This window comes from Lagopus leucura, unplaced genomic scaffold (genome assembly GCF_019238085.1).
Source record: "Lagopus leucura isolate 7727_CA_CO unplaced genomic scaffold, USGS_WTPT01 Super-Scaffold_1, whole genome shotgun sequence".
Lineage (NCBI taxonomy): Eukaryota > Metazoa > Chordata > Aves > Galliformes > Phasianidae > Lagopus > Lagopus leucura.
In genome coordinates, this window is record NW_024962250.1 from 98,338 (window position 1) to 98,785 (window position 448).

The window sequence follows — 448 nt, forward strand, 5'->3', positions numbered from 1 at the left end:
TGTGCCATAGCTGTCCCTATTCTATGGGTCCAATGGGTCTGGGCAAAGTGACAGAGGTGCTGGGGCCTGCGGCGCTGGGCACCTCCAGCGTTGGTCCTGTACTTGCATCCACCCACCCGGGGTATGGCGTGGGGGTGTGGGACAGACCCTTGAGCCCCTGGCAGGTCCTAGGAAGGCAATGGCACCAAGATGCGGGTGGAAAGAGATGGGCGATGAGATGGGAGCAAGGGTGGTGGAGGGTGGTGGAAGAGAGATGGATGGATGGAAAAAAAAGGAATGATGGATGGGGAGGTGGGGGTGAAGGCATGGGTTGGATGAGGGTGGCAGTGAAAGAGTGAAGGCCAGATGATGAGCAGATGTTGAGCAGGTGTAGGTTTGGGTGGGTGAGAAGCAGGATGGAAGGATGGATGGATGGATGGATGGATGGATGGATGGATGGATGGATGGA